The 12,640-nt window shown below is 41.3% G+C and overlaps 1 protein-coding gene across 1 annotated transcript in view; it reads right to left on the reverse strand.

Moving 5' to 3' along the window:
* USP2 (ubiquitin specific peptidase 2) overlaps positions 1-2,898 on the reverse strand; it is a 39,154-nt gene extending 36,256 nt beyond the window's left edge. The window contains exon 1 of the mRNA XM_053451837.1: positions 2,754-2,898. The gene's annotated coding sequence lies outside the window, so the exon portion shown is untranslated. The remainder of the gene's footprint in view (positions 1-2,753) is intronic.
* Positions 2,899-12,640: the final 9,742 nt, after the last annotated feature.

A 12,640-nucleotide genomic window follows, 5' to 3' on the forward strand; every position in this document is an offset into this window, starting at 1 on the left:
TTTGTGTGGTTTTCAGGCCATTTTCTGTTGTTCTGCAATATGCTTTACTATGAATTTTAGGTCATAAATTGGTAAAAACCCTCCTACACAGCAAATATTAATGCCTATAAATGATTGTTATAAGGAGAAGAAAGAGGGACATGGGTCCCAAGGGGGAATATCCCTAAAGAGTGTAACTGGAAGGTATGCAATTTATCCAAGTGGTACAATATTTTTGTTTGGAAATAGTTTGTGTTTTTTTTTCTTTTCCAAATTTAGGAGATTTTTGGTCTAAAGAATGGTTTGCCACATGTTCTGAAAGTTGTGGCTCACTAAGACACAGCAGGAGGCATGGATTACTTCTACATGATTGACTTTATCTTCATTCTTAATAATGTTGCTGCGTTTTGTTTGTGGGGAGGGGATAAAAATGTACAGGCCTCAATACTGCCTTCTGCCTCCTATAACTCAACTCAACCATTGGCTTATCCATTCAACTATTTGGGCATTCATACCCATAGACTGCAATTTATTTCTGAGAGACAGTGTCAAATACTTTACTAAAATCTAGATATATCAATAGGTTCTCCCCGGTCTATTATCATACCTCGGAACCCTCAGGAGATCTCCGGGTAAAGCGCCGCTTCTCCGGCTCAAGACCCGAATCCTCTGGGTTGCAGGAGCGGGGTCTTGACACGTCCCGCTAATTTTTCCCTTTAAATGGGGGTGTTGATGTCAGCGGGCAGTCCTGGCCGCGTCCCCCAAGGGAAGGCACCAGGTAGCCGGAGCTAAGAAGTTCCCAGGTATGTCTATTATCTTAGTTACCGAGTCAAAAAAATTGATTTAGTTTGACAAGATCTTCCTGTAGTAAACCCGTGCTGTTTGTGATCATGCAAACCATTTTCTTTCAGATATTTAACAATCCTACCCTTACTGATGTAAGGCTTAAAGGTCTATTCACATTCTGTCCTATATATTACATACAAAGATAATGTAGTAATAATAACATAAATAAGGCATCCCTAGAAGCCAGCTTTTAATTAGATTAACCCTTTTGCATGTAGGAGCCCTGTTTATTTTTTTTTATCTACGCTTTACTTATCTTACTCTCTTCATGTGTCCTTCAAATTTACTAACTGGGTTTTCTTGAAATTGGTGTCCGCCACTATATAGGGTATTTACTATAATCCAACCGTTTCTTACTAGTAAATATGAATACACATGTAAACTATTTTTTTCATATTTAATAAAAATTATGATTGAGAAAAAATTACTGTTGTCTAGTGTGGTCACCCGGTGGACGGCTATGCGATGCTGCAGCTCCAGGCCCCTACCGGAAAATAGGCCCAGTCAGGGCCGGACTGATTGGGCCTATGCGTGGCCGATGCGGCCGTCAGGGCCGTCTTTAATGCAGGCCAAAAGGGGCCCCTTGAGCCTGCAGCAACTGTGGTCGCGGGTGTCGCAACTGCAACTCATGCATTTACTGCATATCTTATTAAAAAGGATTGGCTGCACTAAATTGTGGCTTCAGGCGTCTTGTGCATGATGATATTCTTAGTGTACTGATGTACTCCCAATTTCATCACATATACTTATACTATCTGTACATAGTATAGTATATACATATACTTATACTATCTGCCTCGCACTGATGTTCTCTTCAGTACACATGGATGCAGAGGAGTTAAGATTCTGCTTATTCTCTCTATTTTATTTATTTCCATAAAAAAGCCCCCCAAAAAAGCCACCAAAATCCTCAGCACCAGGCCCACAATGCTCTTAATCTGGCCCTGCATAGACAACCTCTGCAGCTGCTCAGCTTTTCTACCGGGGCTTCTATGACAGAGCGACGAAAGGTCATGTCACGCTGATGCTCCGTCATAGCGCCCACCGGCTGATCCAGGTCCCCTGCAGCGCTGCGGGGGATCTCTATTTGAGGTCGGATTATAAAACGAGGGGTATTTTTCAGAGCATTTGCTCTGGAAAAAACCTCATCTTATATTCGAGGAATCCAAGAACCTGATATCTGCAATAGAACTAACATGAACATGCAGCCTAGGTATCATTACAACTTGTGACGCACAGAGAATGCAGACTTTGCAAAATGAGATCATGTACAGACCCCACAAAAAGCACTTAGCCATAGATAGAGTGCATAGGAAATTAAATTATTCTTACTGACAAGACACCTTCAGAAACAGTTGGTAAACGAGTATACAGTATGTCGGTGCTGTAATTTGTTATTTACATGAACAAGAAGTAATTTAGATTGGCACAGTATGAATTATGTCTGTATGATTATAGAAGCACTCAGGCGCTAGATTACCAAAGGCAGTAAACTATAATTATCAAAGGCAATAGGTTGAGTCAACATTGAGTTTGGAGCTGGGTTCATATATGGAATTAAAACTGATCTGCCACAAATAGTATGGCCAGGTATACGGGTAGGAACATTTATAAAATGTGTCTGTTTAGTTAAATGCACAAATAAAATGTTCTATCTTTGTTCGAAACAATAATAACAACAACCATTAAGTTCAATTAGCTAGACAGGAAGGTGTTTGAAATTAAGTGAGTTAAACGACTGGATACTGAATTTATGAACTGGACTAAAATAGTAAATAGGTAATAAGGAATTATCTATATCTAAAGGCAGAGAGCAGTTGTGATAGTGCTAGATGAAGTAGTTCTTTCATTAAAAAGTATATAGAACACAGGGGTCCTAGGAGAAGCAGAAATATTTGGACATGGTCACACTTGCATGACATGCTTACCTTCTTCTTAAGCAGCTGATTGTAGTTCTCAAATCTTAATCCCATCCAAAACTTTTTGGGGAAAATCAGATTCAAAATGAGAGTTCGCAAAACAGTTCTTAGCCCCAGGCAAGTTTAAAGGTACCTGCTTTCTCAAGATGTCTCTTTCACAATTGCTGTGGTAGTTAGTGACAGGTCCCAAGAACTGCTCTGCCCCCATGAATCTTCAGCTCAGATTACTAGTGGTATAAATATAGCATCTGACTCTACTATCTCAAATTCCTGTTCTCAAGGCAGTTAACCTCTCATCTGCCCAGTCTGTAGTGTTATATATATATATATATACCTTCTAAATAATATATATATGTACCTTCTAAATAAATACTCTAATTTTGTAAAATGCCATCCAGAGACTGAAATGTATGAAATGGAACCTTGTAGCAACAATAACATTAGGCCCTTTCTTTATAATTGAAAGCACAGAAAAACAGGCAATATTTTCCAATGCAGGATGCAATGAAACTCAATTGATATCAAGGTGTCTCATATATTTGTTAATGACAGGCTTTTAACCCTTTAAGGTGAGTTATTCAGCACTGCACTGGGAACATATATGTGTATGGCTAAATCTGTGGGACTATTTCAGGAGACGTTTGTTTTAGAACGTCTACATTTCTTCCCCCCAAAAAGCTTATCACATCATAATTTATAATACTAGCAGGACACGTTTTAGGGTGTGTAATCTGGACTCTGCCGTAGGCAGGATGGGCGCAGTACTCTCACCACTATAGTGACCCTAAGGTCTGTGTAAAGCAGGGCCGGACTGAGGAGGACCCGGCACTTTAAGGCTAGTGACCGCCTAAAAACGTAAACACGGCCGTCATCTGAATATGACAGGCTGTTACGTTTTTATGCTAACGTGGCAAGTGGCCGTTTTACCAATTTACCAAGTTACCAATTTGTTAAAAAATGCACATTAAAGTACTTTCTAAGTGCTTTTGGTAAGGGTGTTTGTAACAGATGAGCGTTACATAAAAGCAGCTTTTTACTGGCCCACTTGCCGCCCTTTGGCTTAATGCTTTCCCTGATGCTGAGTAAATCTTCAATACGGTTTGCTCCCCTAAAATAAAAATGTTCAGTTAAATTATAAAGTCCTTTATTTTGTATTGTTATCCTCTGTAGATACCAACGTATTAATTGTTTTGGCATTCATGGAAAATAACCAAATAAAAATAAACAAAATACTTTTGAAACGCATAAAAACAAGCAGTCGGCTGCGTGACACTGTTGCTACAAAATGTAATCCTTCATGACGTGACTGACTTATTGACCTATCAGTGTGCTAAGGAAAATGAGTCATGTTTTAGTTTTCTGGACTAATAGCAAATTCCAGCTGATCAGCCGCCTTTGTTTATCATCCTGACTAATGAATTTCTGTGCAGAGAAAAACTCAGCAGAATGCTCTTCTGTGGGTGGTACAACTGACAGCCATATTGTTGGAAGAACTTTATCTGCTCAGTGATATTAAAGAGTTTAATAATTACACCTATACCTGCTGTTTACATGAAGCAACATACACTGGCACCTTATGTTATTAATGGGAGCCGGGCCTGCTACTCTGGGGATGCAGGCGCCCACTGTGATTGCTTGTCCGCATGCTTAGGCCCATGATTTACTGCTGTAGCACTTTCATGCTGTGCAAGCAACCTTTTTTGTACCACACAGGGGAACAGGAGACAGTCTGAATGAGTGAATGCATGAATAAATGAGTAAGTGAATGAATGTGGGAATGAGCGTGTGTGTTAGCGTAGATGTGTAAGTGTTTGTGTGTTAGCGTGGATGTATAAGTGTTTGGGGCAAAGATGGCACAGACAGGCTGTTTGGGGTCACAATGGCAATGGTGCAGGAGACAGTATGAATGAGTGAATGCATGAATGAATAAGTGAATGAATGTGGGAATGAATGTATAAGTGTGTGTTAGCATAGATGTGTGAGTGTTTGTGTGTTAGCATGGATGTATAAGTGTTTGTGGGCAAAAAAGGGACAGGCAGGCTGAGGAGCTAAAATGACAAAGGCATGCTGTTTGAGGGCAAAATATGACACAGGCAGGCTGTTTGGGAGGGCCGAATTGGCACAGACAAGCAGTTTGGGGCAGAAATGACACAGGCAGGCAGTTTGGGGCAGAAATGGCACAGGCAGGCTGTTTGGGGGTCAGAAAATCACACCGGCAGGCTGTTTGGGGGTGGGGTAGAAATTGTAAAGACAGGCCATTTGGGGGCATAAAGGCACATATCAGCTGTCTTGAGGGCAGAAATGGCACAGGCAAGATGTTTGAGGGTCAAAGGTGGCACTCAACTGTTTGGGGCAAATGTGGCAAAGTGGGGCATGTTGCTTGTGAAGTCTTGGTATTGGCAGTCTGTTCCCCAGATACTTATTTTGGTTCCTGGGATTTTAATAATAATGTGGTATTCTGTTGTCATTAAGGAACAATTTAATTTCATTTGAAATATATACACACATATATATATATTTGGATGGCAAATAGTGTGACTTAAATAAGTATGTATCTGAGCTTGACAACACGCTTACATTAAGAAGCTCTAAAGAGTTTAGATATGGGACATGTTGCTTGGGGGTAAGCGCTGGGGCAATTTTTGCACAGGGGCTGTGTGCAGCCATGCAAGTTCAGCTTGCAGCCATACACACATCTGGCAGCCACTGACCGTAAAGTGCCAGGGTCGCCTCATGGCAAAGAACTCTCTGAGGATCTGAAAAAAGAATTGTTGCTCTACATAAAGATGGCCTATGCTATAAGAAGATTGACAAGACCCTGAAAGTCAGCTGCAGTACGGTGGGCATGACCATACAGGGGTTTCACAGTACAGGTCCCACTGAGAACAGGCCTCGCCATGGTCGACCAAAGAAGTTGAGTGCATGTGCTTAGCGTCATATCCAGAGGTTAGATTACTGGAGCCATGTCCTGTGGTCCAATGAGACCAAGATAAACTTATTTGGCTCAGATGGTGTCAAACGTGCGTGGCGGCAACCAGGTGAGAAGTAGAAAGACAATTGTGTCTTGCCTACAGTCAAGCATGGTGGTGGGAGTGTCATGGTCTGGGACTGCATGAGTGCTGCCGGCACTGGGGAGCTACAGTTCATTGAGGGAACAATGAACGCCAACCTGTACTGCGATATACTGAAACAGAGCATGATCCCCTCCCTTAGGAGACTGGGCCGCAGGGCAGTATTCCAACATATAATGACCTCAAACATGACCTCCAAGACTACCACTGCCTTGCTAAAGAAGCTAAGGGTAAAGGTGATGGACTGGCCAAGCACGTCTCCAGACCTAAACCCTATTGTGCATCTGTGGTGCATCCTCAAACGGAAGATGGGGAGCGCAAGGTCTCTAACATCCACCAGCTCCGTGATGTCGTCATGGAGGAGTAGAAGAGGACTCCAGTTGCAACTTGTGAAGCTCTGGTGAACTCCATGCCCCAAGAGGGTTAAAGCAGTGCTGGAAAATAATGATGGCCAAAAAGAATATTGACACTTTGAGCCCAATTTGGACATTTTCACTTTAGTTGCCAAGGTGTTAGGCATTAATTGCTGTGTGCTTGGGAAATTGGTCAGTGTGCTTACTAGGGACCAAGATCTAATTTTGAGTAAATTGTCATCTTGCTGAAGCCCTAAGAATATAAAAACTGTTACTTTTGTTAACCCCTTAATGACAAAGCCCGTACATGTACGGGCTCAAAATGCATTGTGTTCAATGGGTTTAGGGACCGCCCATTGTCCTTAAGGGGTTAATTTCTCCTGTATTATTTTTATCTGTTTGGAGTAAATAATCTGTTTATCATATATTTACAATCATATCATAACAATGTATGAAGCTTTCAAGTAAGTATATAGGAGTCTCGAAATTATGCGCACCCTTTTCTAAGGATAAGTAAATCGATGAGCCGAAGGATATCAGCTGAAGTGGAATAAGTGATCTCCGAGAATAGCGTGTAAAGTGGCAGGGTCACACCGCTATACTATATTAGTTATCGTCATCAAACTGTAAAAGAGAACAAGTTGAACTGAATGAAATATGAAGTAGTAATATCAGTGAGAAGATTAGCGAGGCTGCGGGTATTATAATAAGTGTAAGGTGAGGAGTTGAATAAATTAAATAGTATCTGCTAGGTAGCTAAAAATAAAGATTATGAGATATAATCTATGATGTGATAATGAAAATGTGAATGTAATGGTGTGACTTAAAGAAAAAAACTTACCTAACTTATATGTACAAAAATACAATGTGAAATTGATATTCCCCCAAAAAAGTAGTCTTTATATGTATGACATACAGCAAGTATAAATAGTGCTGGAGAAGACAACTCAGAAAGAAAGCTAAAGACAACGTTAACATAGCTGTGTGCATATTCAATGACGCACCAGGAAAAAAAGGTATGTGTAGAGACATAGTGTGAAATAGTATAGAGGCTCTCATACTTCAGAAATATACCAGAAGGTGATCTGAAAATTGAGACATAGAGACTCACTACATTGTAGGGAGATATCCAAGTACAAATGTAGTATTTCATTAATATCAGTTTTATCCTAAATTACAACTATTTTTGTCATGGCAATGGGCACCAAATTCACACCCAGCTACACCAACCTGTTTATCTTATCAGTGTCATCCTAACGCCCATAAGCCTGTTTATGCCATATTAGCCCCCAGCTGGACAGTGCCCCCAAACAGCTTATTTGTGCCATTTTTGCCCAAAACAACTGGTCTGTGCCATCATTGCCCCTAAACAACATGTCTGTGCCTTCTTTGTGTCAGGATCATCATATTGCAGCCCTTAACTGGATGTTGGAGTCCAGAGCGCAGGAGTGTAAGAACGCAGTGATAGAAACAAACTTCACAAATGACACAAGCGGAATGTTTGGTTATAGGTATATTACACAAAGCAAAGCATACATCTCACCATAAGCAGCAGAGTAGGAGACATATCATGTATACAGACTACTGGAGAGTATGAAGGTAGAAAAGTCCAGGTAAGCATCCAAAAGGGTTTGGGACAGGTAGCAAGCAAAAAGGGGATATCCAGTAGGCAGTCCAGGTCAAACAGGTAACAGGCTGGCAAAGGGTTAATCCAAAAGGCAGTCCGGGTCAAAGAGGTAACAGGCAGGCAGGTAAATCCAATAGACAGATCCAGAGTCTAGCATGAACTGTGGCTCCAAAGAACTTAATGAACTCACAACTCTGTTACCTGTCTAGGCTTCAGGTGAGGGAGGCAGGTTAATAACATAACAAAACACAGCTGAACAGAAATACACAGCACATTCATTATAGCAAACGAAGGGTAAAACTTTAACTATCCTGCAGTCAGGATAGAATTCTGACACTTTGCCCCTTCCCCCCTTCCAACATACACTCGGGCACACATATGTAAACACACACAAATTACACACACTCATTCATACTCACTAACACACATTCATTCTAACACACACTCCATCTCACCCCACTTACACATACATGCTCACACACGTACCTTTTAATATTTGTTTGTTTTTTTGTATTGCGTTTTAACTTAGTTTATATAGAAACATAAAAACACAGAATTTAATTACATGTCATGTGCTCGTTTAGCTTTTCTTCCCTTTTTAGTTTTTTAGTGTAGAGTGTATATTCCAATCCAAGCATGTTTAAATATCCTTGCTGTGTTGGCCTCTGCTGGTGGAAGATTGTTCCACTTAGAAATAATTCATAATTGATTCATAATAATAATAAATAAAGGGTAGAAGGGGTCACAAAAATGTAAATACATAAATTAATTTAACAAAGTACAGAAGGGAAGTTTATTTTAAGAGGAGGATAATATGCAGAAGCCCTCTAGTGGGGTACCTTAGGAATTTGCACTAGCACAGATATTTATTAACATATAAGCTTAGAATTTAATGGAAGATAAGAATCATTTAGCCTATCTAGTCTGCCCCGATTTAACAACTCCATTTATCTTCCATCATCTTAGTAAAGAAAAACTTCCCTACATTAAATTTTTTTCTCCTTAATTTTTATTTATTTCCATATTGTACAGTACATTTAAATGTTTCCATAATTTACAATATGATTTTCGCAAAACAATATTAACAAAGAAAAATAAAAATATTACACATTATAAAAAGACATTACACAAGCAAGGTATAGTTGCATCATTCATGCATCATTCATGCATTGACGATGGGATTCCCATAGGGGAATGTCTAATTTATTATTACAAGATAGAAAGATTTTCCCAGGGTCTCCAAATATGTTCATAAAGTTTATGTTGACCTCTTACCCTAAAAAAAGCCAATTCCATCTTCTTTTGATATTCAAGTTGTGTAACTACTCTTTTCCAAGTCATTTTTTCAACTGATTTCCGTTTTCTCCCTATACATATTTTAGTTGCTATAAACAGTTTCGATATTAATATTTTTTGTGACTTATTTACTGGCGGAAGATTAATATTAAATAAGAAAGCTTCAGGTTTAATTCATTGGTTTATTTTTAACATTCGAGATAATATGTTCTTCAATTGTTCTTTCAGGGAATCTAATACTGGACAATCCCACCATATATGGAGCATATAACCTAAATCATTTGAACATCTCCAACGCCGATTTGAGTTCAAACAGATTACTAATTCTATACTGTTTAATAATTTTATTTGCCCAAAAAATGTGTGATGGTAAGGGACCAAGTCAATTGATTCAATTTCATACCAGCCAAAAAGTTTTGAATTAGGATTTAACCAAGCTAATGAATGCATCATAGATACTTCATGTAATTTTATTACATCAGGATATGATATTCCTCCTTCATTCGTAAACATTGTGATATTCTAGATTGTCACCACAATAGTGGTGATCGCAGGGTCACTGCTGCTGCTGTCTGCCCAGGTGTCTGGTCCCTGGGTTTGCAGGGACCTCCAGTGCTGGTAGAGGGGCCATTCTGCCTCTCTCCTGTTGCCAGTATTTTGGCTGTGGTGGTCTGAGCGGGCACTGCTGGAGCGTTACAGTCAGACTTAGGAACAAGGAGGAGGGGTGGGCAGAGATCAGTGACACTCTGCCCTGATGCCAGCGCTTCTGCTGGGGGCTGGGGATCTGGGCCAACTGCTACCCAGGTGTGGAGACCGCAGTCCAATCCACAACCACAGTCTTTGGGGCTGCCTGACTGGACCTTACAAGGTTGCTGTGGCTCGGGAAACAGGGAAGGGAGCAGGCAGAGGCCAGGGGCACTCTGCACTGATGGCAGGTCTTCTGCTGGGTGGGTGCTAGTGGAGACCGCAGTTCCATCCACTACACCCAGAAAGCTTTCTTCCTTTTGCTGGGAAGGGAAGCCAATTGCATGCCCTCCCAGATCAACATCCTCAGATGTAAAATCAATTAAATCCACAATCTCTGGATCCGGTGTAAAGTCACATAGCTCTGGTATAGGATCTGAGTTAGCTGCCCAGTATCCCTGTGACTCAGGGGTGGAGACCGCTGTCCCATGCACCCCTCTTGGGTCAACATTCTCAGATGACCACTCAATAAAATCCAAAAAATCCATGGTCACTGGGGCATACTGTTGAACACAGCTGAACAACTCTTGATATGCCTGTTTCAGTTCCAATTCTTGTGTGACCAAATAATCCAGGTCAGCCCAGAGCTCGGGCACATATGGGAAATCCTCCGCCCTTCACATCCTTTTCTATACTTTCCAATAATAATCCTGGGCAGCAGAAGCCATAGCCCTCTGTGGGACCTTCAGTCCTGTGTACCACCACAGAGCCTGATATCCATCTGTCTGGACCAGCACCTCCAGCTGAGCCACCCATTCCTCTTTGGGCTGCTTCCCCGAGAACTGCATCAGCAACTGTTACAGCTACAAATGGGAGGATCAGCTAAATATTAATGTCTATGTATTTAGAATGCAATGCCATAAAAGTCCCCGTTGGTGTAATCGCCGGGTGTCCGTTATATTTTATTCAAACATGGTGAAAAACAATTGAATTCTTCAATTTAAAGATTGTATTCAATCTTAATAAATACAGATTAATACTGAGAGCACTTTATTTTTGTGTAGATTTGTTTTTTTTTCAATACCTTATTTACCTTACTTTATTTTGTATGCAAGTTGTGATGATTGTAATTTGTCACATATAAATTGCCCGTGCTAAGTTACATGTCTTTATAAATCTGGTCTATTATTATTAATGTCCTTATTTTTTATCTACTTTCCTCAAAACAACCTTTGTAAAAATAAGGGGGGGGGGCAATTTCTTCTTTCTTTTTTTCAGGCGCAAAAGGAGCTAGCTACGGATTTGTGTGTAGCATATGGCGTTAAGCTCCCTGCCTGACAGGGAGGGAGAAGAGCGTGAGGGAGAAGAGCAGTCTGCAGGAGAACCTCAATAGCTTTCTTCTACCTGGTCACGCACGTCCTTAAAAAGTGGAATTATTACAATTGGCCAAATTCGACTCATTGTCTATCTGTGACACTGACTCCTAGGGTAGACTAAAATGCTCACAGCCTAAAAACTGTGAACAACCTTTCAACAAAGCCAAATAAATAGTTAATTCCCAGATTCTATGTTTTGGTTCATTTTTGCCTAAAAAACTGCTATGGCTAGTGTGTGAGGCTTTACCATATGGCTTGGGTGTTGTCCTCTCCTGTGGGATGCTGATTGGGTGGTACACCCAGTTTATTTTTCCTAGACGGAGCAGCATTAGCCATTGCATGGGGATATAGAAAAATATGTAGAGAAGGAATTTTACATTGAAGAATCACCACTAACCTTTGCTTTCAATTTTTTATCCCAGTAAAACTCATCCACCTGTCCACAGCAATCCTGTTAGCACTTGAGTGCAAGGATCAAACCACATTTTTCCCCATGAGAGGCCAAGCAGTGGCGTCGCCAGAGGGGGCCATGGCCCCCCCTACATTATGCTGTGCCCCCCCAATTGAAACGCTATACCATTGACCCGGTGTGCCGGAACACTAAGCTCTAATTGCAGCCGATGCGGCTGACAGTTTCAAAGCGGCTGTAAAACCGCCTCCACTGGCTGCTTAATGGATTGCCGGCATGCCGATCACTGACTGAGGCTCTTCTTCCCGCCCCTTTGAAGGGGGCGGGCTCTTACGGAACAGTTGCTTGTCACTGCCTGACAGGGAGGGAGAAGAGCGTGAGGGAGAAGAGCGGTCTGCTGTGTTACAGTGGAAGAATGAAGGCCAGCAAAAAAAGTATTTTATTTTAAATAAATAGTGGAGGTGACAGAAGGAGGGACATTAACAAGGGGGGGCTGCATTGAGAAAATTAAATAATACAAAAAGATGGTGGCTGGGGACATAATTGCACATCAGGGTGGTTAGAAGGATGTCACATATATCAATACACAAACGGGGGGGGGGTTAATACACATGGGTATGGGGGCCATTATATTAACCAGTACAAGGGGTTGGTGCATCAATACACAAGGGAGGGGGGCTGGCTGGGGGCATCAAATAAATCAATACACAAGGGAGGGGGCTGGCTGGGGGCATCAAATAAATCAATACACAAGGGAGGGGGGGCTGGCTGGGGGCATCAAATAAATCAACACACAAGGGAGGGGGGGCTGGCTGGGGGCATCAAATACACAAGGGTCAATACACACAAACAGCAAAGCAATGTGGTAGGCATTTTATATGGTTATCCCATCCTGATGTGGGGGTCCATGTGGCAGCAGAGCCTGTCCTGGTGTATGTGTTTGGGAGTCAGTGTGGCAGAGCCTGTCCTGATATGAGTTTGGTCATCTGTTTCCTGGCACTTTACTTGCTGTAGAGGGTTAAATAGAACATTGTAATTTTTATTTATCCAGATTTTGTGGTCACTTCAGAGGACAAAACT

Source organism: Spea bombifrons, chromosome 12, assembly GCF_027358695.1.
Source record: "Spea bombifrons isolate aSpeBom1 chromosome 12, aSpeBom1.2.pri, whole genome shotgun sequence".
Classification (NCBI taxonomy): domain Eukaryota; kingdom Metazoa; phylum Chordata; class Amphibia; order Anura; family Pelobatidae; genus Spea; species Spea bombifrons.